Raw genomic sequence first — 7,624 nt, forward strand, 5'->3', positions numbered from 1 at the left:
TAGCTCATGGCAACACCGGATCTCCAACCCACTGAGCAAGGCCAGGGATCGAACCCGCAACCCCATGGTTCCTAGTTGGATTCGTTAACCACTGTGCCACGAAAGGGGAGGGGGACTCCCCTTTTATAGTTTGGGTTTTTTTTTTTTTGTCTTTTTGCTATTTCTTGGGCTGCTCCTGCAGCATATGGAGGTTCCCAGGCTAGGGGTCGAATCGGAGCTGTAGCCACCGGCCTACGCCAGAGCCACAGCAACGCGGGATCTGAGCCGCATCTGCAACCTACACCACAGCTCACGGCAACGCCGGATCGTTAACCCACTGAGCAAGCGCAGGGACCGAACCCGCAACCTCATGGTTCCTAGTCGGATTCGTTAACCACTGCGCCACCACGGGAACTCCCCCTTTTATAGTTTTAAAGCCCCCAGGAAAATGGCATATTTTGTGGCAGCAGCACCCTGTATTGGGGACATCAGTGCAGCTTCCATCTGGGAGACAAAGGGGAGGGTTAACACTGAAATCATCCACAAGGAGTTCCCGTTGCCATGGCTCAGTGGGTTACAAACCCGACTAGGATCCATGAGGATGCAGATTCCATCCCTGGCCTCACTCAGTGGGTTAAAGGTCCAGTGTTGCCCTGAGCTGTGGTGTAGGCTGCAGATGCAGCTCAGATCCTGTGTTGCTGTGGCTGTGGCACAGGCTGGCAGCTGTCCAATTCGAACCCTAGCCTGGAAACTTCCATATGTCACACGAACAGCACTAAAAAGACGAATAAATAAATAAACCATCCATGAGGATGCAGGAGGCCTGGGTCACAGGAACAGGGAGGAAGGGAGACCCCTGAGAACAGAGGGCCCACATGGACCTGAGGAAGAAGCAGGGCTGCTTTCTGCCCCCTGGAAGCATCACTCTGGGCAGCAAAAAGCAGCCCTTGGGTCACAGACACTACAACTACTTCATCCCAGTGTTCAGCCCTGTCCCTTCCCTGGGCTGACACTTGGTGTCCAGGGGGGCTCAGCACAGTATTGTCGCCGGCAGCCAGGGCAGAGAGACAGGCTACTCTGCTGAGGTCTGGACCCCTGCTTAGCTCTCCCCTTTTCCTTTTTTCTTTTTAGGGCTGCCTCTGCAGCATATGGAAGTTCCCAGGCTAGGGGTCGAATTGGAGCTGTAGCCGCCAGTCTATACCACAGCCACAGTAACTTGGGATCTGAGCCACATCTGTGACCTACAGGACAGCTCACAGCAACACCATATCCCTAACCCACTGAGCGAGTCCTTATAGATACTAGTCCGGTTCGTTTCTACTGAGCCACAATGGGAACTCCAGATCTCCCTTTTTCTTCTTGGCACTTCTTCTTCTCCCCTGGGTACACCCTCTCCCCAAAGGAGGGCAGTGGCCACACCATTCCCAATCCCAAGAATGTTCTTAGCCAATGCATTTTTCGGAAATGAAGCCAGAGGCTGTGTCTGATGATTCATGATTTTTAGACAGGCTGAATCAGAAGCTCTAAAAAGTTCTTCTGGGTTTAACTTCATCAGACTCCAGACCTCAATGATTTAAGTTGCATGCGGTTTGCTCTGCATGGAAGCTGACCCAGCCACAATGCGACATGGAAGGAGGAGACCTGACCTGCGCCGTGGATGGAAGAAATCTCCACCGTGACCAGGATGTTGGGCCATGACTCTCAAGACACCAGCCTGGGCCCCACCTGCAAGCTTGGAAGGCTCTGCCTCTGACTCAGGCTTGGGGGCTTAACTTTGTCTCTCACAGACCCTGAGCTTGGTGCCTGGGGGGCTTGGCTGATGAGCTTGGCCCTGCTGGCTCTGTGGGGCCTATGGGCACACTCACCACCTTGGGCCTACCCTGTCTGGCAGGTTCACTGCCTATACCTTCCAGAAGACTATTTCAGAGCTTTTCTTCAGGATGAGCAAGGCCTGCCTATCCTTTCCCTGGCCCTCCACCAACCCTAAGGTGGGGACACAGCAAAGCCCTCGGCTGGGGGAGCCTGGCTTTGGAAGGATGCAGGCAGGAGAGAAAACCGAGGAAGCCCTGGACCAGAAGACCAGCGTTGACTTGCTAGGTGACCAAGGCCAGATCGTCTCTGACCTCCATGCAGAAATGGGGTGGAGAGCCTGTGTAAGCCAGCTTGTGATTCTAGGAAAACTCTTGGGGTGTTTTATTCCTCCTGCCCCCTTGCATGTTTGAGTTTGGGACACTTATGCCAGCACTCAAGGCCAGAAATAAAAGTCCTCTTTGTCAATCCAGGAAACTGGGGAGGGGGAGGAGAAAAGGAAGGGCAGCTCCTGGCAGTCCCGAGGCACCCCCAGAGGCATGATCCAGAGTCCAAAGGGAACTAGACCTCTGCTGCAAGCCTTCCTGGAAGGCCCTCTGGCTTTTCCTTCACTCTGCCTCATCACCTGGACTGAAGCTGCAGGAACACAAAGTCAGCTCACAAGTAAAACACAAAACTTGCCTCCAGGATCTCTGGTAGCCTAGCTCCTGCTTCTCTCTAAAGTGCCACCAAAAAAACAATCACCGCCATCACCCCACTTGTTGAGATTCTAATTGAAATAAGTCCATGGCCTACTAAAAGGAGACTTAGTCTCTCTCTCTCTCTTTTTTTTTTTTTTTGCTTTTTAAGGCTGGTGGTTGAATCAGAAATGCAGCTGCCAGCCTACACCACCGCCATGGAATGTGGTATCTGAGCCACATCTGGGACCTACACCACAGCTCATGGCAGCACAGGATCTTTAACCCACTGAGAAAGGCCAGGGATTGAATCCACATCCTCCTGGATATTAGTTGAGTTCATAACCCATTGAGCCACAATAGGAACTCCCAAGACTTGGTAATCTTTTTTTTTCTTTTCTTTTTTGCTTTTTTTTTCTTTTTAGGGCCACAACCAAGGCATATGGAAGTTCTCAGGCTAGGGGTTGAATTGGAGCTGCAGCTGCCAGCCACAGCAACACAGGATCCAAGCCACATCTGTAACCTATCACAACTCATGGTAATGCCAGATCCTTAACCCACTGAGCGAGGCCAGGGATTGACCCCGCATCCTCATGGATTCTAGTTGGGTTTGTTAACCACTGAGCCATGAAGGGAACTCCCAAGACTTGGTATCTTTAAACGTCAAATGTTGAGCCTTCAATCTATAAACACTCTATAATCCTCTTTTGATTTAGGTCTTCTTTATCCCTAGGGGTCTTAGACATTTTTCCCTCCTAGGTATTTGATATATTTATATTGTAATATAGAAGAGCATTGTAAAATTTATTTTTCTGTTGTTGCTGGTATACAGCCACACAATTGATTTTTGTGTATTGACCTTTTATTCCATAACCTTGCTAATTAATGCTAATGCTTTTTTTACATTCTTTTGGATTTTCTGTGTATACTACCCTGTCATCTAAAAATGATGTTTCTGGAGTTCCCATCATGGCACAGTGGTTAACGAATCTGATTGGGAACCATGAGGTTGCGGGTTCAATCCCTGGCCTTGCTCAGTGGGTTAAGGATCCGGCGTTGCCGTGAGCTGCGGTGTAGGTTGCAGACGTGGCTTGGATCTCGCGTTGCTGTGGCTCTGGTATAGGCCGGCAGCTACAGCTCTGATTAGACCCCTAGCCTGGGAACCTCCATATGCCGCGGGAGCAGCCCAAGAAATAGCAAAAAGACAAAAAAAAAATGATGTTTCTTTCTTTCCAATTCTTACAGCTTTTATTTCTGGCCGTACTGTGCAGTCTGGCCATTTTTGCTTATTCTAAATTTACATATGTAAAGGAAAACATTTACTATTTCACCATTAAGAATGATATTTGAGGAATTCCTATTGCAGCTCAGCAGGTTAAGAAGCCGACTAGCAGGTATGGCCAAAAACAAACAAACAAAACCACCAAAACCCCAAAAAAACCCCAATCCTTCTGTCTCTTGGTCATCCATTCTGGTACTGACACCTACTCTACCCCCCTCAAGTGAAAAAAACTGGTCCAAAGCCTGAATTTATTATGTCTTCTATGCCTTATAGCAGATTTGTTTTATATGTTCCAGTTGTCCTCAGTAGGAGGGCTGGGCCAAAGTGCAAGAAGTGAAAGTCTATTTAATCTTCTGAACCTCAGTTTTCTCGAGATGGGGATCTAGATTTGTCCACTGGATTTGGCAACGAGAAGTCACCAGTGGCCTTGACGTGAGCAACCTTTGTGGAACAGTAGAGATGAAAGTCAGATTGAAATAGGTTAGGAGTGAATGGGGTGAGGGGTAGAAACAGCATTTCTAGCAATCTGGCTATGACAGAAAATAGAGAAATGATGTGGGAGATGAAGAGGGATATGAACAAAGAACTTCAAGAGTAAGAGATACCACAGCCTGTCTGTATGCTGATGTGAATGCTTATGATGTAAATATTTGCCATACTCACAGCAGACGTATTTCAGACCCATGTGACAGGTAAATTGACAAGTTGGCTCTCCATGTCTGCGTCATAGTGGTGTTTTAATTAGCATGAGTCAAAGCCCATGGGTCCTGCCACTCCTGAAGTCTGGCTTTTACCAGCCTTTCTTTTCTTTTTTTCTTTTATGGCCACACCTGAGGTATATGGAAGTTCTCAGGGTAGGGAGTCAAATCAGAGCAGCAGCTGCCTATGCCACAGCCACAGTGACCTACTACACTATAGCTTGCAGCAATGCCAGATCCTTAACCCACTGAGTGAGGCCAGGGATCGAATCTGCATCCTCATGGATACTATGTGAGGTTCTTAACCTGCTAAGCCACAACGGGAACTCCTTGGCCAGCCTTTCTTGCCATGACAGTCACTTCCATTTCTTCCTCTATTCACTGCTACATCATCCTTGACCCTAGACTATGTTCCATCCCCTTCTGCCAATCTGATGCTCCTAACTGAGGTTCCTGTCATTAAAGTCACCAGTTTTCAGCCCCTTCATTTTTTTTTTTTTTTTTTTTGGCATGGGGATGTTCCTGGGCGAGGGGTAGAACCTGTGCAACAGCAGCAACCCAAGTCACTGCAGTGACAACAGCAGATCCTTAACTTACTGTGCCAAAAGGAAACTCCCAGCCCCTTCTATAGGAAGCCACCAGAGCCATTCATAGTTATTATGTGTCATAATTAATTTTTCAGGGTGGGGGTTCTGAAGTACAAATTTAAACATGTCGCCTCTCGCTTAGCAATGCCCCTTGGCTCCTTAATTTCCTCTGGCTGACGCCTACCTACCATGTCTCGCAAGCTTGCCCCTCTCACCCTTTTTCCCTTTCCCCAGCCGGGTGCCATGTGGGCTAAGGATGACATGTTTGGGAAAGAGATGCTCGGGTTGGGAAAGGTGAGGGCCCTGGGTGTCAGAGCTTGTCTGGCCAGCCTGAAAAGCTGTTCTGAGGTGCCCCTGTGCCTGGGAAGGCTCTGTTTCTCTTGGATGAGAGTCCCTGGGGCAGCATTTGAGCCAGAACTCCAGTTCCAAGGAGACATAGGTAGGAGCAGACATCCTGCACTGGTGAGCCAGGGCTGAGCTGTGCCAGGGCCTTTGTTTCTAACTTGGGAGAGGCTTCAGTTTTCTTTTTTTCTAAGAACTGGGGATGTGCCACGTGGGCACCACAGCGGCCAGAATAAAAAAAAAAAAAAAGGCAATACCCAGGGTAAAAAAAACTACTCCCTTAAGTCACAGGATTGTGGGATATGTGTGCGTATGTGTATGTGTGTGTGTCAAAATTTCCGTGTCCGTGTCCATGTGTATATATTTCATATCTGGGTAAGTGTGTGTCCCTTTGTGTGTCCTTGTCTGTGTTGTATGATGTGTCTTGTGTCCATGAATTAGTGATGCCTGCCTGTGCTGCATGCCTGTGTGTATGTGTGTATACGTCTGTATTCTGTGTCTGGGTGTATTTGATACATGTATGTGTGAGTTTCTCAGCCTATGTGTTGCATGTATTTAACTCCCAAATTCCAGCCTTCATCCTCTCCAGCATTTCTCCTTCGCTCTCCTTCAGCCGCTCCCTCTTGTGGTCACATCCTGAATCCGTGAGAAGGGCTCCACCTCAGAAGACACAAATTCAGTATTTCAGGCTCCACCATGCCCTCCTCTCCCTCCAGTTCTCTCACACTGACTCTTCCATCTTGTGGAGCCTCCAGCTTTTCACAGCTTCCATCTCCTTCACCCTTGACCTCCAGGTGTACCCCTTCAACAGCCCTCTCCTCAGCACCCTCCCTGCCCTACTTTCTCCCCGATTTACCCCACCGGGCTAATCCCTAACCATGTAGTGGATCCTCGCTGGAGAAACATCATACAGGTTTGTGGCTGAATCTACATACAACTGGGGATTCCTCTACCTGATACAAACTGCCCTCCCTCTCCTATTACAGCAATGGCATTTTCCAGGTACACTCCTCCTCTCACCTGAAGGACTTTGATTGATCTCAATACAAATACCTTGCCTCCCAGCACCTCACAGACCAGCCCCCTGATGAGATCAGAGAGTGCGAACTTCCTCCATTTCCCCCCACCCCACCTCCAAACTTACCTGCAGCTGCAACCCATTCTCATCTCCTTTTCCTATAGCTTGGTGTTCTTCCTCACATGCAAGCCTAGACCCATCGAAAAAAACTAATCTCAGTTCCCTTTTGTCAGTGCTCTTTTTTCTTTTTTTTTCTGGCCATGCCTGAACCAAGGATCAAACCTGAGCCACAGCAGTGACCATGCCAGATCCTTAACCCGCTGTGCCACCAGGAAATTCCCATCAGTACTCTTTTAATCAAAAGTGACAGAATCCCAGAGTTCTTGTCGTGGCTCAGCAGAAACAAATCTGATTAGCATCCATGAAGATGCAGGTTCAATCCCTGGCCTCACTGAGTGGGTTTGGTGTTGGCGTGAGCTGTGGTGTAGGTTGCAGATGTGGCTTGGATCTGGAGTTGCAGTGGCTGTGGTGTAAGAGAGTGGCTACAGCTCCGATTTGACCCTTAGCCTGGAACTTCCATATACCTCGGGTGTGGCCCTAAAACAAACAAACAAACAAAAAAGTGACAGAATCCCAACCCAAACCAGCTTAAGGAGCCAAAACATACCCTTCACCAGCTCACACAACTAAGATGCCCAAAGTTGTATCCTCTTTAGGAACAGCAACATCCAGGAGCTCATGTGCTATCACCTGGATAATGGCATGATCCTGTACCTCAGTTTCCTCATCCATAAAATGGGATATTAACAATCCCCACCACAGTTTTTGTGAGGAAGAAAAACCATAGTAAACTCAGATAGCACCCTTGGGGCTCTCATTTCTCTTTTTCTCTGTGCAATGGCTTCATTCTTTTCTCTGCAAGTTGATTTTCTTTCTTCCCCAGTCAGGTAGGGAAAGTGACCACCCACAACTCCTCAGCACATCAGGCCAGTAAGAAGTAGAATATTTTGATCCCAATTATTTTTTTTTTTTTTTTTTGCTTTTTAGGGCCATGCCTGTAGCAGATGTTCCTGGGGTAGGGGTCGAATCAGAGTTGCAGCTGCTAGCCTACACCACAGCTCATGGCAAGGCCAAATCCTTAACACCCTAAGAGAGGTCAGGGATGGAACCTGCATCCTCATGGATACCAGTTGGGTTCTTAACCCTGTGAGCCACAATGGGAACTCCTTGAT

The sequence above is a fragment of the Phacochoerus africanus genome, chromosome 12 (genome assembly GCF_016906955.1).
Source record: "Phacochoerus africanus isolate WHEZ1 chromosome 12, ROS_Pafr_v1, whole genome shotgun sequence".
Taxonomy (NCBI): Eukaryota; Metazoa; Chordata; class Mammalia; order Artiodactyla; family Suidae; genus Phacochoerus; species Phacochoerus africanus.